This window comes from Ictidomys tridecemlineatus, chromosome 9, assembly GCF_052094955.1.
Source record: "Ictidomys tridecemlineatus isolate mIctTri1 chromosome 9, mIctTri1.hap1, whole genome shotgun sequence".
In the NCBI taxonomy this organism is placed as follows: Eukaryota; Metazoa; Chordata; class Mammalia; order Rodentia; family Sciuridae; genus Ictidomys; species Ictidomys tridecemlineatus.
Genome location: NC_135485.1, coordinates 128,893,371 through 128,911,869, shown reverse-complemented (window position 1 = coordinate 128,911,869; position 18,499 = coordinate 128,893,371). Strand labels below are relative to the sequence as shown.

Below are 18,499 nucleotides of genomic sequence, written 5' to 3'. Positions count from 1 at the left end.
TGATATATTTTCAGCTAATTTTTGTATAATGTGTGAGGTATAAATCAAGGTATATTTTTAGCATACAGATATCAAGTTGTCCTAGCATCTTTTAATGAAAAGAGTACCTTTTCTGCATTGACTTGCCTTTATATTTTATAAAAATTCATTGTTCTATTTATGGAATCTGTATTCCCTTGCATTGGTCTATGTATTTATTTTATGCTACCACATTGTCTTAATTGTTCTAGTTTTTAAAAACTTCTAGTTTTAAATTTCTTCCAATTTTGCTCTTTTTTCAAATTATGCTGGCTTTTGTAGGATCTTTATGGCTTCATGTGAATTTCAAAATCACCCTGCCAATTTCTAAAAGAAAAAAAAAAGACTACTGTGATTTTTACTGGTATTGCATCATTCTGTAGATAAATTTCAGGACAATTGACATCATAGCAATATTGACTCTTTTGATGCTGAACATGATGCCTCTCCCTATGAGTTTAGGTCTACTATACTTTAAAAAAAATTTTTTTATAGTTTTCAGTGCATACAACTTGCATATATGTTGTCAGATTTAACCCTAAATTGTTTTATTTTTGATTATTGCAAATATTATTTTTTTTAAATTTCAGTGTATGATTGTTCATTGCCAGAATGTAGACATAAAACTGACTTACATATATTGATCTCCTTTTACAACTTTGCTAAATCACTCATCAGTTCTACATAAACAATGATGTCTTCTCCATAGGGATAGTTGGCTTCTTCCTTTATAATCCAGATGACTTTTTCTTTCTATGGACTTATTTCATTGGCTAGAATTTCCAATAACGTTGTCAATAATGTTGTCAATAATGTTGTCAATAATGTTGAGTAGAGATAATGAGAGCAGGTATCCCTGACTTATCCATGATCTTAATGAGAAAGCATTAAGTCTTACCATTAGGAATTATATTAGCTGTAGACTTTTCATAGATGCCATTTGTCAGGTTGAGAATGTTCGATTAAACAAACTTTTGAATTATTGGGAGAACGTCCTTTTCACTATATATTATCAATTATGTAGTGTGTGTGTGTGTGTGTGTGTGTGTGTGTGTGTGTAGAGGTAGATATAGATATATGGTTGGATTCAATTCGCTAAAATTTTGTTTAGAATTTTTGCATTTAGTTTCATGGGGTGCCTTAGTCTGTGGCTTTCTTTTCTTTTAAGATCTTTGTCTGATTTTAATACCAGAATAAAGTTGGTCTCATAGGATAAGTTGGAAAGTGCTCCCTCTCCTTCAATTTCCTATAACAGGTCATGTGGATTTGGCATAACATTTTCTTTAGCAAGAGATGGGATTAAATAAAAATTCACTTTCTTTATTAGATACAGAGATATTTGTGTTACTCATGTCATCTTGAATGAGTTTGATGTCTTATAAATTCAAAGAATTTCATTTCTCCTAAGTTGTCAAATTTATTGACTTAAAATTGTAATATCTTCTAATATCCTTTTAATGTCTATAGGATCTTAAGTGGTGCTCTTCTCATTCCTGATATTGGTACTCTATGCTGTCTCACTTCCTGATATGTGTTGCTAGAGTTTTCTTTGTGCTTCTTGTGCTTCAGATTTGTTCGGTTTCTTAGATTTGTGAGTTTATACATTTTAGCAAATTTGAAAAGTTTTGATCATTATAACTGCTAGTCTTTTTTCTATTACTGTGACAAAATACCTGAGATAATCAATTTAAGAGGAGGAAAGATACTTTAGCTCATGGTTTCAAAGCTTTCAGTCCACGGTCAGTCAGCACCGTATCCTGGGTGGGACAGTACATCATGGTGGAAGCATGTGACAGAGATCTGTTCACCTCTTAAGAGCTCAGAAGCAAAGAGCGAGAGGAAGGGGCCAGGTTCCAATACCCCTTCAAAGGCACACCCTCAATGACCTAACTTCCTTTCCTTAGGCCCCACCTCCTAAAGGTACCACCACCTCTCAGTAGTGCCACAGGCTGGTGCCTGAGCCTTCAACACATGGGCCTACCACAAAATCCAAACTCTAGCATTTGCTTTCTCTGCCCCCTCCTTGTTTGGGAACTGACTACACTACCTACTGGGCCATTTGAAGTTGTCCCATAGTCACTGGTGCTATTTATTTTCTTTTTATTCTTTGTTTAATTTTGCAAAGCTTGTATTGCCACTCTATCTCAAGTTCACTGATCTTTTCTTCTGTAATTTCCCATACGTCATTCATTCTTTTCAGAGCGTTTTTCATTTTGTACATTGTAGTTTTTACCTGTCAACTTTGTTTAAATAGCTTCCTTGCCTCTAGTTCCTTTTTTAAACATATAGAATACAGTTAGTAATGTCTTTGTTAATTCTACATCTATGTCAGTTCTGAATTGATTTTGAGTGATTTTTTTCTCCTCATTGCGGGTTATATTTTCCAACTTCGATGCATGCCTGGTAATTTTCAGTTAGATGGCAGACAATGTGAATTTTACCTTGTGGATGTAGAATATATTTTAAAATTTCTGTAAGTATACTTGATGATGCAGTTACATTACTTGTGAATGGTTTGATTGGTGGGAGAGGTACTGGAATCCTCCTTTTAAGATTTATCAGGCAGGTCTAGAGCAGTGTTTAGATCAGGTATGATTATTTTTCACTAATCAGGTAAAATCTTCCTGTTATGAATTCATTTTTCAATTGGCAATATGCATTTCTCCAGCTCTGTGTGACTACTAAATGCTGTTTCTTCTAATCTGTTCTGGTGGATCCTCTCCCAGAAGTAGATGATTTCCTCATATACATTCATGCAGGTGTCTGAACTTTTCACTCCATGCTATTTTCTTCTCCAGTTCCCTATCCTATAAACTCTAGCTATCTTTGTATGCCTAGACCCTCACTCTGCTAGACTTCTCCTGGATTTCTCCTTCTGACACTGCGGCTTGAAATTTCTCTCAAGTCAGTAAACTAAGGCAATTGTACGACCTGTCTTTCTACTTTCTATGTTTCAAGAATTGTCTCCAGTGTCCTTTAAAATATATATATATATATATTTTTTTTTTTGTCTTTTGTCTGGTGTTTCAAGTGGAAAGTGTAAATTTGGTTGTTCTTTCTCCATTTAGGTCAAGAGTAGAAAGCCAGTTTCATCACGTTTTAAAGGGACAGTTTTGTAGTAGGACTTTCTAGTCACCATAATGTATATACTTACTTACTTTATTATTTATTATTCAGAGTAAAAAGAGGTACCTAAGAAGTATATGCAAACCCCAGAAATTACATGTTACTCACCCGTACATAATTAGCATTTATCAGTTTCTGGCTGGAAGCACATAGTAGGTATTTAAACATATTTTAATAATGAATCATGAGTGAACTAAAATGAAAAAGGATTGGAGGGACATTACATTTAGTTGTCTGACCAATGTCTGGATTCTCTCTCTTTGTCTATGCATGATTCTTGTTCTTCCTTATATACCAAACTTTCTCCATTTATCAGGGAAGACATTTCTAGGCAGCACCAGAGTCACTATGTGAACATAGTCCTTCTGGCTATGTGATTCTAGAGATAAGACCCTCTTCTCCTCCTGCTCCAAATGGAAAAATCTCAGGGAAAGATTTAATCAGGCCGGATTAGTCCATCTAAGTACTGAGAGAGAGTAGAAGATTGTGATAGTTTTTAACAAGTCATTTTTTCCCATTAAAATCTGCCATTTCTAAAAACTGTGGAAGATTTAGACAAGTAAAAAAAGAAAACATAAGCACTTCACTATCCACAGAAATCCAGTGTTAACTTTTTAGAACATTTCTCTCTCTCTCTCTCTCTCTCTCTCTCTCTCTCTCTCTCTCTCTCTCTCTCTGGATAATTTCTCTAGGAAAATGGGAGGGACAGCAGGGACACATATTATTTTATCTTCTGTTTGTAAATGCTAGGAAGGTTAGATGGAATCAGAAACCACTTAGGCCCTATACTTTTGCCTGTAAACACATGAAGTCTACATTTGAGTTGAGCCCTAGGAAATAAAGAAAGGGAATAATTTCATTTCTTGCCTCTACTTCTGGAGAAATTTGGTCTCTTTAAAAGAACCAGATATTATTTTGCCCCCACCGCCAGGTTTGACTCACCTGTGTTAAGAAACACCTGACTGCCTTCAGGGTAGGCGCTCTTGAACACGTGTATAAATCAAAATTTGCCTTTAGGGATTCCAAAATTCTGTGTCAAAAGCTACTGCAAAGGGGAGAGTCTCTGCAAAGGGGAGAGTCTCCGCAAATGCATTCTAGCCGTTCTCATTTGGCAGAGGACTTATGATACAGGATTTTTAAACAAGCCTCAATTTTATTTTATTTTATTTTTTAATATTTATTTTTTAGCTTTAGGTGGACACAATATCTTTATATTATTTTTTATGTGGTGCTGAGGATCGAACCAGTGCCTCATGCATGCCAGGCGAGCGCACTGCTACTTGACCATATCTCCAGCCCCCAAAACCTCAATTTTATATTCACCAATATTTATTGAATATCTGCTTTGGGCATAAGATGATACCCACTGTTTAGGGGATCATAAAAGAAATGGATAAAAAATTTCTACTCTTAAAAAGCAAACTATCCATCAAGCTGGGGATTTCTCAGCTTTAGTGTAAGGGAAAGGTCAAGATTTTAAAGCCACAATTCCAGTTGTTTGGTAAATATTCAGTTCAACCAACTTGTGTTTTATTGCCCATCACCCTGTCACTCACTGGGTCTGTCACTGAGGCTTAAAATAAAATGGCACAATGTCCCTCCCCAAGGGCCCACTGAAAGGACATAAAGTGCCTCTTAGAAGGAATGGAAATCTCATCTAAATCCGTCTGGGTGAGTTTTGCAAAAATATGTCTTCTTGTGATTGACCAACTAGAGAAAGGTGCCCCTTCTCTGCTCTGGGCCAAGCAGAGGGCAGACTGAAATTTGGGCACCATTTGCACTGCTGTGACACAATCTACGTGAGGAACCTACAATTTATTCTCATTTTTCTGTCTTTACCTTTTTTAATAATTACCAATCATAAAACAATTTTTTTTTTTTGGAATCAGGTAAACAAAGAATGTTCTTGGAGACGTGAAGCTGCTGCCTTAAGTTGTTCTTGCAGCTTATTTTAACCTCTTGGCTTACTAGATTCTGCAGCCTTGGTACTGTGCTTGTTATTTCAAGAGATATATGTTTTCCCCTTGCGTTATTAGATAGATGGCAGAAGATCTGAGGGACTTGTCATAAGAAGCCCTGGGCGGCTGGGGTAGTTTTTGCCAATAGCTGCATTTCAAGGCTGTGACTTATGGGCAGAGACAAGAAGGTGAGAGTACCTTTGAGCAAAGACACAATCCTCCAGTGACCCCTCTGGCAATACATCAGAGGTTCTGCAATATAGCTCCAGGCAACAAACTGAAGCCAGCCAGAACTGATGGGGGAGCCTCTGCCTTGCTCAGCTTTTAAAAATACTCTTACTATGGTGCATGACAACTGGCTTCTGCTTAAGTGCATTTGATGACTCCAAACTGGACCTGCTGGATACTCAGTCTGGACTGACCTCCGATGTGCTTTTGGGAGATCACTCTTGTTTGCAAAATTCTCTTTTGAGTTGGGCGTTGTCTCAAGGGTGAGACTAGGGTGTTCCCATAATTGACTCCAAATAAATGGAATCTTAAAGCTAAGAACCCTCAGCCTCTTACAAGCCTTGTTATAAATTATCTGGCATTTGTTGGTACTACCAAGTGTATTAAAGCTAGCATCTTAAAAATAATAAATGTTGTGTTGTAGTGTTATCATCCTTCATGGTGAGAAACTAATTGGATTGCTAGCCCTCTTTCAAGGTGGGTATTCACCAGCTGTTTGGAAAGCTTAGAATCGCCCCCTCTTTCATCTGTTCTTTAATCTCACTGAATAAGAAGGATAATCTCGGGTCCTAGAAAAAGAATGAGATTGTGTGTTGCAATAGTGTTTGTGACAGTGAGAAGTCGGAGGCTACCTCAGGATCTGTTCCTGGGTAGTAAATAAATGCTCACCAAGGAATGTCATGCAGTAGTTGGAAACAATGAATTAAATATACACATAGCACCATGGATGGACCCAAAACATGGCACTTAGGAAAAAGCCAGAAGGAGAAACAGAACATAATAACTTGACGTAAATTTTACAATATGTGCATTCAAGACAATACCTTATATTTTTGCAAAAACACATAACAAACAAAACAGGTAACATACGCAAACATTAAAATGGATGCCTGTGAGCAGAAGAGGAGAGGGAAGGGCAGTTGAGAATGAGAAAATAAATAATAGAAGAGGAGGACCTGGCTCAGGCCAACGACTAGCTCAACCATCTGGTCCTGGAGACCAACACCACCAAGAAATTTCTGCTTCTGTCCTCCGGAGAGTTTCAGAAGGTCGTTGGTGTTCCCGGAATTTGTCTTTAACAAGCATTGTCATAAAATCTCCTGACTGGAAAAGTTTAAGAAATCTTGCTCTAAGAGCCTAGATAAACTACAACTACCAACACCTGTTTCCATCAATTTCGCCTCAGAGCAATCTTGGGAGTGCTCTGATGGAAGGCGTGAAATGCTGTGGGGGAGGGAGGCACAGCAAAGTCACACCTGGCCCCTGCCCTCCATGAGCTGAGACCAACAAATGGGAAAAGAATACAGAACCAGTAAGTAGAGAGAGGTTCCTGTGAACTGCAGGGTGATTTGGAGAAGGGAGATATTGGTGTGCACCAGACCCTTTGAGGAAAGCTTCTGTCAGTTGCAGAGATGTCCTGTTCTTTTAGGAAAGGTGGAATGGAGAGGTAGAAGGGGAAAGTACTGACACTCTAGGAGAGAAGGTTGAGATAAGTTTCAGAAGTAGGAATTGGCACAGGGTAGGCAGTAGGGAAAGAAGTAGGTATTCACCATAAAAGGTTCACTATGGGTTGGTATAAGAAATGCACTTGAACAGGTAGGCTGAGAAAAGATTATAGAGGATTTCAAAGCCCTGAGGAAAGGTTTATACTGAGCTCAGGAAAAACAACACTATTCCCCAATAGAACTCCCATCTTGGCATCTACTTCTCAAAAGACCTGAACTAAAGAAAGTGCTGATGAGAATGGTGAGAATGGGCAGTTAAGATAGAGATTTGGGAATGTCCTCATATCAAGAGGGCAACACCCCCAGATAATAGGTGGGATGCCCTGGTACAAGATGGCAGCTCAAGAGCTAATGATTTTAGTGGTGAGCACCCATGAAAACGTCTCAGGAGGGGGGGAAAAACTTGCAGGACAATAATTCAGATAAGCAATGGAATCCCATAGAACACGGCATACAACCAGGAAACTCTGTTCACAGTAAAGGGGGTGTGAGAGTGGATCCCAAAGGCTGTGGCCATGGAATCCAATCCAATCCAATCCAGTGTTTACAAGCCATTGTCCAGAGGTAGCCAGGCTTGAGCAAGATGGAGACAACCTTTTATAGGTTTGCCTTCAGTGCCAGCTCTCTGACAATAATCTGGAAGAATTAGGTACTACTTTCTAGAATACAACAGATGCGTTTAAACAGAGAGCTGGGCCTAGAGATCAAAGGGTGGAAGAATAGTGGCCCCAACTACCATTATTCCCAGTGATCCAGTTGGGATTTTGTTGTTCTCATTCCCATTCTGGTTCAGCAAGATTGGAGGCCCACTGTTGCCAGGGCACACAACAAAGGTACTGTTGAGCTATAAACTTCGCCTGTCCCTGGGGCTTTTCCTGTGAATCCTGTCACTAGCAGGTGATGTTAATATTGTGGCAGGGTTTTTGACCCTGATCAGAAGGAAGAGGAACTGTTTGTTGTGAAATCCTGGACAGCTTACTTCAGGACTAAAGGTTACATATTTTGTTTGTAAACTGTTTCAACAAAATGGATCGTTTTTACATCAGACAGATTTTCTGACAGATTTGCATTGACAACCACCCCCCAGCCAAAGTCATCTGGGTCCCCCAGAGCAAAAGACAGCAAGTTCATCTGTATGACATGTAAGTCAAATAAAGAGGCACTGGAAAGATGAGCAGATGAGAAAGAATATCCAGTTTTTCAAAAGTTGTGGTTATTAAATTAAGTGAAAGTAGATATGAAACAGTATACTTTGAGCACAGGAAATGCCACTTTATCAAACCAATGGCTGAATTTCATCCCCATCCCCCACAACAGGCCCGTGAAAACATGTCCAAAATGAAACAGCAAATTTAATTAATTAACCAGACAATGAATACTATTTCATTCTTGTAGATTCCATTCCAGATGTGACAAATACCAATCAGATGGAGATTATTGTCTGACACAATTTTGATTGAAATTTCTAGGAGCTATTTTAGGTTTTCTTTTTGTTTTTATGGCCAACCAAAACTTATCTTTCTGTTTCTTTCCTCCACAAAGTGAATTCTAAACCATTCTAATCTGCCACTGAATAGCAGTCCTGGTCTGTCTCGGGAAAATGCTACTGTGAAAGTCAGACAAGGTGATATAAAATGACTTTAAAACATTAGAATATTTGCATATGTGCTGGGTGAGGTTCATTCTTTTAATCTCATCAGTGCTTTGCAAAAGATATGTGTCTTTCAACTTGTTCCATAAATGGGCTACTTTGAATATGGGAGCTATCCATGTCTGCACACATTCAAATGTTGAAATCCTAGCCCAGGGCCTCAAATGTGACTGCTTTTAGAGGTTAAGGTCTTTGAGGAGGTGACTAAATTAAAGTGAAGCTGCTAGGGGTGGCCCTGATCTGATCTGACTGGTATCCTTATAAGAGGAGATTAGGACATAGAAAGAACCACCAGGATGCATGCACAGAGGAAGGACCACGTGAGGACACAGAAAGGGGTACCTGCAGAACATGGCCATCTTCAAGCTAAGAGCAAAGGCTATGAGAGGAACCAATACTGAGCGGCCTCAAGAGAAACCAAATTGCTGACCCCTTGATCTTGGACTTCCATGCTCCAAGAAAATAAATTTCTGTTGTTTAATACACCTACTCTGTGGCATTTTGTTACGGTAGTCCCACCAAACTAAAACATAAACCAACTTGGACTTTCATTAAAGAAAAGTCAGTGTATCCACATGATCTGTGCATCTTGAAAACGGTTCAAATCTTGTATTTTAAGGACATTACCCGTATTTTCAAGGATTTGAAATAGAATCCAAATCCAAAAGAGGTATAAAATGTTTATTTAAAAAACTGATACAGTTATGCCATTCTAACTGTGATCTGTGCGGACATTTTGGAACATTAAAAATACCTGATTTGGACATATAAAAAGGACTTTTTGTCATCTTTAAATTCATATATTCAACAGCAGAAGAAAACTGTTATTAGAAAGTGAAAGTGATAAAAAATAAATTAAAACCAATAGAAATTACTTTGGCAAATTTTAACAAAAGTTTCAGTTTATACCAAAGCCATGATTCATTAAGAAAAAAAGATCCACTTCAAACAGAAGAAATAAAGCATTTCCTGTATTATTTGATAATGTAATTATTGAAGAGAATGATACATATAAATAATTAGGAAGAATATAAAATCCTACCTGGATTTGACAAAATTCTGACATCATTAAAGACACCATAAAATTCATAATGTTCTTCTAAATAAGCTTATCAGTTTCCCATGATGAACTAGTTGTTGAATGCTGTCGATTCAAAGACTCTAAATTTAGTCCTGTACTGGAAATCTTGAAATTCCCTGAAATCTTTAAGCCCGTCCTGAAAGAATGTGGATCATGGTTTTCCAAATTGAACAGCAATCCTAAAATTTTATGAGGTAATATTTATAACAAAAAGATAAAATCCATATATACCTAGAAATTATTAATAAGCTACTAAAGTATAGTCCAATGATAAATCAAAGTTAAATTTAAAAACATTTAGAAATTAATTATATAGACTTAAAATGTAGACATATCAAAACTTGTATAATGAGGTGAAAACGGCACTGTCATTGAAAGATTGAAAGTTACTATGGTGTCTTACTAGTAAATTAGAAACAGAGTAGGATAAGCCTGCAGGTAGGAGATGATAAAGATAAGAGCAGAAATCAACAGGGTAGAAAAAATACAAAAGAGAAAACCAACAAAACCATAATGGCCTTTGAAAATATTAATTAAAATTAATTAATTCCATTAATTAAAATTAATAAATATTAATAAAAATTAAAATATTAATTAAAATTAATTAATCTTCTGGTAAGATTGATGAAGGAAAAGAGGATGGAGCAACTGAGAAAAGTTAGGATTGAATAGGGGGGCATAACCTTGTTGTGTCCATGGTGATAATAACAGTAAAGGGTACTATAAATAAGCAATGTCGATTTAAATTTGGAAGTAAGGATGAAATGGATAAATTCTTAGGAAAATTTATTCCCAATAAGTGTGTATGTGTATATATGCAAATTCCACCAAACTTTATGAAGTGAATACTTCTAATCTTACATAATCTTACATAAATAGAAACTCACACAGAACTATAAAAAGACAAAAACTTAGGAATGCATTCTATGAGACAAACCTAACTTTGATACTAGAACTAGAAAAGAATGATACAAGAAAAGAAAATTATAGGTCAGTCTAATATAGGAACATGATGCAAAAAATTCTAAATAAAATATTAGCACACTGAGTCTAACATGTGCAAAAAATACATTATGACTAAGTTGTGTGTTTATCCAAAGAATGCAAGAATGGATTATTATTAGAAAATTCATAAATGTCAGTTACTACAAAAACATATTAAAGGAGAAAAACCATATGATCATTTTAACAGATGTAGGATAAAAATTTTATGAGAACATAATTCATTTTTTATTAAAAACTCCTATCAATTTAGAAACAGAACATAATTTTCTTGACCTGATAAAGGGTAACTTCCCAAAACTTATACAAAATATTATTTTTAACGAGGAACATTAAAAATATTCCCTTTAAACCAAGAATAACACAAAAATGTCCTCTCCTGCTCAACATTGTATTAGATAGCCTAAGCCAGTGCAATAAGCCCAGAGAAAGGAATAATAGATGCCAGGATGAAAAAGAAGCAACAAAAACTCACTTTCACAGATGATAGTCATATGCAGTCAATCTATTATAATTAGGAGTTTGGTAAAGTGGTCAGCCAAAAGATAGATACAGGACTGAGACTGAGGCTCAGTGGTAGAGTGCTTGCTTAGTATGTGCAAGACCCTGGGTTCAATCCCCTGTACCACACACACAAAAAAAAAAAAAAAAAGAAAGAAAAGAAAAATACACAAAAACCAATTGATTTATATCTGTATCTATACACATATACATATGTGTATAGATATAGACAAAGATATAAGATATATGTGACAAATAGAAAATAGATTCTAAATACCAATATCTAACTGAAGCACCAAAAATGTACTCAGGAACAAATCTCACAAAAAAATGTGCATGACTTTTATTGATAACCTATACAATTGTATTGAAAAATGTAAGAGAAAAAATTCAATATATTGACAAACAGACCACATTCATGAAAAGGAAGACAATAGTCTAAATATGTAAGTAGTACCCAAATTGACGTACACTTTGAATGCAGCACAATTAAAATCCCAACAGTATTCTGGATGGTCATTGGAAACTGGTTTTAAAATGGATACAGAAGAGCAATGTGCCAGGAATCACCATACTCTTATATTCTTGATAAGAGAATAAGAGAGATGCACTTGCCCCCTAAATACTTAAGACACTGAATATCCTAATAAGTAGGATAGTATTGTCTTGGTGTAATAATAGACAAACTGACCAGTGGGACAGAAATCAGGCAATATTTACATGGGAGAGGTTATAATGCAGTTCTGTAGGGAAAACCCAAGACTACAATACCATGTTAAGAAAACTAGTTATCTACAAGTGAAGTTGAATCCCTTTATTTATTATATGTTAGCCTTCCAGGGCTGCCATAACAAGTACCTGGGTTTCTTGAACAGCAGGTGTTTATTTTCTCAGAGTCCTGGCAGTTGGAAGCTCAAGATCAAGGTGCTGGCAGATTGTTTTCTGGTGAGGCCTCATTCCTTGGCCTGCGGACGGTTCTTTTTCCTGTGTCCTCACATGGACTTTCCTTTCTCTGCACACATGGATTTCTGATATCTCACTCTCTTTTCATAAGGCCAAAGTTCTGTTGGATCAGGGCCCCGCCCTAAACACCTCATTTAACCCGAATTTCCTCCTTAAAGGCCCTTTCCCCAAACACAGTCACATTACGCGACAGAGCTTCAGCATACGAATTTTTTTTGGGGGGGGCGGGGGGGAGAAAGTACAATTCAGTTCATAATGTCTTCTATATATCATTGAAAGGAAAAATCAATGACAGATCGAACAAGGAAAAACAAAATTTTAAAACTTACTAAGAGTGAATGTAAAGTCGGAAACAATGGTTTTCTGACATTGGACAACTCGAGGCAGCACAAGTCATCAATCCTGAGAGAGTGGAAATTAACCAAATAAGCTCTAAAATTGCTCTAACTTGGTGCCTATAGAAAGTTTCCAGGTGGCAGTGCAGGAAGGAAGAAACCAAACAAAGCCTGAGGGGCACCCAGAATTAAGGGTGTAGAACGAAGGATGTAGGGAAGCCAAGACAGCTAGAATGGGTTAGGCCAAGTTTTAGAAAGATTGTTGCACAAAGAGGGACCTGAAGAGAGAGAGTTCCAGATGCCTGCTAGGGATTCCCCCAGAATCTTCAGGTAAGTTCTCTTTTTATACCTTTATTTAATTAATTTATTTATTTTTACATTGTACCAAGGATAGAACCCAGTGCTTCATGCATGCTAGGCAAGCACTTACCTTCAGGTAAGTTTTGATCAGTGCTTACATATGCCGACAGCCAGAGAAAGAATAACCAGGAAGGAACAGGAGGATAATCCCCAGAGATCATATGCAGGGCAAATGCAGCCAGATGGAAAACCTTTTACTACACAGGGCAAGGGATATAGTGCTCTGAGAAGCATTGCTTCAGTAAAGGGGCCATATTAGCCCTAGACTAGATGCTACTCTGATCCCACCTGCACAAGCTTAAAAGTAAGCTTTAAAAGGATCCAACCATTCCCAAGTTGCTTACCTGCATTCCAGAACAAAGTCCAAGAATATTTAAGGAAATAAAGAAATAGCCAGCATGCAACAATGTAAATTTCACAGAGTCGGGTATCCAAAATTACTAGAAGAAAATTACTAAAATTACTAGGAGAAAAATATGGCAAAGAAAAAGGGAAATAGGATCTACAATGTGGAGGAATACAGGTCCATGAAAACAGACCCATTGAAATTGATTTAGTGGATAAGGATGTTAATCAATTACTATAATATCCTCCTTATGTTCAAGAAGATAGTGGGGGAAAAAAAACATGTTAAGAAGAGATGACTTAAAAGAGAATTTAAAAATTAAAAAAAAAAACTACTAGAGATGAATGATACAATGACTGAGATAAAAAAAAATACACTCAATGAGAATAACAGAGGAGTTGACTCTGCAGACAAAAGGTGAGTGAATTTGAAAAAGTATTCCAACTGAAACACAAAGACAACCAAAAAAGATTAATTTAATATGTGATAAAACATTAAAGGTCATGAAAAGAGAAATATGACTGGAAATTTTCTAAATTTCATGAAACGTATTGGAGACATATTCCAAAATTAAACAAAACTACTTACTGACTCAAGAGGCTCAAGAAAGGTCCAGAGGGTGTTTTCTTGAAACCCCTTCAAGAAGGTCATTAGAAACTGCAGAGAACCTGATTTTTATGCACATGAAAGAAGGCAGCAGTTTATGGTTAACTAAGAGAGAATACAAAAGATTGGAAGTGGCAAGTATGAATATTTCCTACTTCTTCAGAATAGATGACAGGTGATTTAATTCCAAGTCCCTGCTGCTTTTAAATCTGGAACAATACCCTGAGATCACCATATCTAATTTCTTCTGCTTATTAATGCATGCACCAAGAACCAAGACATTAAATGATTTGTCCAAGGTAGCACAAAATGTTAGTTACAGAATTGGCATTAAGCACTGATTCTCTGTACTGACTGCTTTCCAGTAAATCACAGGAAAAGTCTCATTTTTTCCCCCACCAAAATCCTGTGTCCTGGGTGAACCATACAGAACTTGCAATGTACAAGTAAAACTGTTTGAGTGAGATACTGAATTCATATGATAGCTATGGAAATATGAATATGCTAAGGGGATAAATAGTCTAGTTTAACTGGAATCTGAAGTTTGATTAAGGAGCATTGAGAGAGAAGTATATAGCAGTAATTCTCAAGAGGTGGAATCCTTTCAAAGGTTCAGTGTAGCCAAAACTATTACCCCACTAATAGGAAGATGTTCTTTGACTTTTCATTCTTCTTCTCTTGTAAATATACAAAGGAATTTTTCTAGGGGATATAAAGCATGTGATATCACAATGAACTGACTATAGAGGCAGATGTAAGAACTATGTAGCTGTCTTCTATTCTTCTATTAAGTCACATGGAGAGATTTCTAAAAGTGGAAAGCAATGGCAATCTCCTGATTAAATTTTTTAAATGTTATTTTCTTCATAAAATATAGTATCTATCTTTACATACAATTGGTCTCTTATTTTATTTTAAAATACATAAATATGTATTTTTAAAGTTTTCTTAGTCTTAAAGCACAGTAAGGGATAGGTATAACCCATATGAATAAAAGCTCTCAATAATTTTTTCTTTCTTTTTTGCAGTACTGGTGATTGAAGGGATGCAATACCACTGAGTTATATTCCCAGTCCTTCTTATTTTTTGTTTTGAGACAGGGTCTTGCTAAGTTGCTGAGGGTCTTACTAAGTTGCTGAGGCTAGCCTCAAACTTGCAATCCTCCTGTCTCAGCCTCTGGACTCACTGGGATTGCAGGTGTACACTACCACGCCCAGCTTCCTTAATAGCTTTTGAAAGTGAAAAGGGATCCTAACAGAAAAGTGTTTAATAATTGCTATATGGGGTTTTCCAAAACCATGAAGAAAAATTTGTCTCTTGCTCCCACACAGTGTCGTGTCACTGGAGAGTTTGATCGGAGAAACAATCATGGTTAGAGCCAGACTTTATGGAAGACTTACCTGGAGATTTGTATGGGGCATAGACAATGAAGAGGACAATAAAGATGAGAGAATTGGAGGGCTATAAAAGTGTAGTTAAGAAGCTAGAAGATCATGGGACCATATAGACAAAGGAAGAAAAAAGAGGTGGCAGTAGAATTTGTGGGAGAGAGAATCAATGAAATTCAAAGAGCACTGGGAAGAAAAATGATCAATATGCTGCCCAGTTGGGCCAAAGTTCATTAACGGAAATGAGGAAGATGTGAAATGAGTAAGATGACATCTTACCTGTGCAGTAAAATTGTGAAAATGACAAGCAGATCGTTGGAAGTGTGAAATTGGTTTTGAGCGAGGTTAGTTTATGTTGGAGTTAGAGGTGTTGATGTTGGTGGAAGCTGAAGAAATTCCCCAGGGCATCTAGGGGCAAGACAAAGACAGGGAACCAAAAACCCTGGAGGGCAGTGGGGTAAGGCAGGTGCTGATCTAAAGATAGAGGAGAAACAAGGATTTTGCAACTCTCCAAGTCTAGGAAGAGAGTGCTTTTTGAAGACAAGAGAGTTCATGGTAGCAGAAGCTCATATGGTAGAGGGCTAAGGGAATTTCTGTGATGAACAGATCTGACATTTAAAGAGTCAGGCACTTTTAAATGTAATTTTATTGGAATGGCAGGTGTGAGTCAGATCACAATAGACTAAAGAATGAGTGTGGGTTGAAAAACTCCAAAAAGATGTTTGGAAGCAAGGGTCTAGGGAAGATGGTGGCCAACTCAGAGAATGAATCAACTTTCTGAAGATGAAACTATTCAGAGAAAAAAAAACTCAGAAATTTCAGATAAAGTCACTGTTTGGGGTAAAAAAGGAGAAACGTAAAAAAGAAGAAAGTGATTGGTTAGTGTCCAGAAAAACGAGATTGGCTAGAATGTGATAAAACATGACTGGGTAGCAACATCAAAGGCAGCAGAGGTTTAGGGAATAACCGGGCATATCAGGCCACAAAATATGTAGAGAGTCTACTCCTGCCACAAACAAACAAAAGTTGAGAAAACTTCCCAAGGTTTTGTAACCTTCACAGTGGTTTCTTCTAGAAAGGATGGGAGGGCGGTGCTTAGTGAGGTTCTTGTGAGGTTTTTGTATTTATTCTTCTGCATAATTGGAAAGTTTTAAAATTGTTTTTTTTTTTTTTGTTTCTTCATTTTGTTTGAACTTGGGTCTCACTGTGTTACCCAGAGTCGTCTTGAACTCCTGAGTTCAAGCCGTCATCAAGCCTCAGCCTCCTGAGCAGTTAGGACTCCAGGCATGTAGCAATGTACCCAACTTTCAGTTGAAAAATATTAAAGTCAGGACTCTCATATTTTCTTTTATAATTAAAAGTATTTATAACTTTAAATATTTTATGCCAAGGCCACATTTTAAAACAAATTGTCCTTAAGGAAAGGGTAGAGGAAAAAAATTGAAGAAGGAATTTCTCACTTTATATGCATGCACTTCTTTTATAATTTAAAAAACGTAGGCCATCAATGGAAAAAAAATGACGATTGGATAAAGAAAATATTTTATATGTACACAATTGAATACTATCCAACTATGCAAAAAAAAGAATGAAATCCTGACATTTTCAACAGGGATGAAATTGGAGGGCAGTATAGGAGTGAAGTAAGCCAATTATGACTTAAAGACTAATGTTACATGATCTCACTAATGTGGAATCTAAGAGTGTTGATCTCATAGAAGTTGAAGGTACAATACTGATTGCCAGAGACTAGGGAAAATAGGGAAGAGAGAGGGACAGGGAAAGGGGACTTTGTATTTAGGTGGAAGAAATAAGTTCTCATGTGATATTGCATAGCAGGGTGACTGACTGAAGGACATGACAGCATACTGCATATTTAAAAAGAAAAAGTACAAGCATTTTGAATACTTTTACCACAAAGAACTGATAAATGTTTGAGGAGATAGATAGGTTTGACCTGATTTGAACATTACACAAGGTATACATGTATCAAAATATCACATGGTGCCCCATAAATATGTACAACTTTTATGTGGCAATTTCAATAAATTAAAAAATGTCAGCCTTTCAAAATATTCTCACAAAGAGAAAAAATAGTGCTTATTGTGTTCTATAGTGTTCCAGTTTTAAGGCTCAGTGCAAGGATGAAAAGTCCCTGCCCACAGAAAGAGAGAAAGTACACAATACAACATAGCTTAGAAGTCCCAAACCAATCAGTGTACAGAGTAGAAGGCACACTCATGCATTGCTGGTGGGACTGCAAATTATTGCAACCACTCTGGAAAGCACTATGGAGATTCCTTAGAAAACTTGGAATGGCAGAATACAACTAGTATGGCAGTATGTAAAAAAGTGGATGTGGAACCGATGTGAATCTGCAATATGTATAAGGGGTAAAAATGGGAGTTCATAATCTGCTTGAATCAAATGTATGAAATATGTTATGCCAAGAGCTTTGTAAAGTTTTGTACAACTAATAATAAAAAATTTAAAAAAAAAAAAGAAAGCTTGGAATGGGGGCTGGGGATGTGGCTCAAGTGTTAGCGCGCTCGCCTGGCATGCGTGCAGCCCGGGTTCGATCCTCAGCACCACATGCAAACAAAGATGTTGTGCCCGCTGAAAAACTAAAAAATAAATATTAAAAAATTCTCTCTCTCTCTCTCTTTAAATAAAAGAAAGAAAAAGAAAACTTGGAATGGAACCACTGTTTAATTCAGCTATCCCACTCCTCCGTCTATACCCAAAGGACTTAAAATCAGCATACTATAGTAATGAAGCCACATCAGTGTTATAGCAGCTCAATTCACAATAGCTAAACTGTGGAAGCAACCTAAATCCCTTTCAATAGAGGAATGGATAAACAAACTGTGGTATATATACACAATGGAATATTACTCAGCATGAAAAGAGAATAAAATTATGGCATTTGCAGGTAAATGAATGAAGTTGGAGAATATCATGCTAAGTGAAGTTAGCCAATCCCAAAAAACCAAAGGCCAAATGTTCTCTCTGATAAGTGATGCTGATGGGAGAAAGCATGGGAAGAGTGGAGGAACTTTGATTGGGCAAAGGAGAGGAGGTATGGGGGCAGGAAAGATGGTAATGGACATCATTTCCCTAGACACATATGGTGGGACACTACATCGTGTAAAATTAGAGAAATGCAAAACTGTGTTTCAATGGTGTACAATGAATCAAAATGAATTCTGCTGTCATATAGACCTAATTAAATAAATAAATAAGTTTTTTTTTTTTAAAAAAAAAGGACAATGGAACTGGTAAAAAGATATCATTCTTGAAATTTTCAAGAATGATATCAGTGGAGCCGCGAGTGGGGGTGCATGCCTATATTCCCTTCAGCTCTGAAGGCTGAGGAAGGAGGATCCCAAGTTCAAGGTCAGCTTCAGCAATTTAGTGAGGCCCTGTCTCAA

General features: G+C 36.8%; 1 long non-coding RNA gene across 2 annotated transcripts in view; it reads right to left on the bottom strand.

The window, feature by feature from the left end:
- Positions 1 to 12,125, bottom strand: part of LOC144366933 (uncharacterized) — a 51,035-nt gene extending 38,910 nt beyond the window's left edge. Inside the window, exon 1 of one of the 2 annotated variants that reach the window (XR_013426142.1) lies at positions 11,929 to 12,125. This is a non-coding gene — a long non-coding RNA (uncharacterized LOC144366933). The remainder of the gene's footprint in view (positions 1 to 11,928) is intronic. The other variant, XR_013426141.1, reaches the window with a different exon arrangement.
- Between the last annotated feature and the right edge of the window lie 6,374 nt (positions 12,126 to 18,499).